The following is a 227-nucleotide window of genomic DNA, read 5'->3' as shown; positions in this document are numbered from 1 at the left end:
TCCAGTGGGTGGGTTTTTGGCTGTTTGGCCACGGACTGTGGGTCCACTGCAGACTGCGCTTGGAACTAGCTATCTAACTCCTCCTCAGCCTCCCTGATGTTACACAGCCTTCTCACCACCTGCTGCAGCTCAGCCACTGGCTGCAGAAAGTTCTCCACCTGGGCACACCTTTTGCAGGCAGGGCACCCACCTGTCCCCGCTCTAGAAGAAAGGGCCAAGCCCTTCCT

This window comes from Phaethon lepturus, unplaced genomic scaffold, assembly GCF_000687285.1.
Source record: "Phaethon lepturus isolate BGI_N335 unplaced genomic scaffold, ASM68728v1 scaffold35518, whole genome shotgun sequence".
NCBI lineage: Eukaryota > Metazoa > Chordata > Aves > Phaethontiformes > Phaethontidae > Phaethon > Phaethon lepturus.
The sequence above is the reverse complement of the archived record's forward strand: the minus strand, read 5'-3'. Positions refer to the sequence as shown.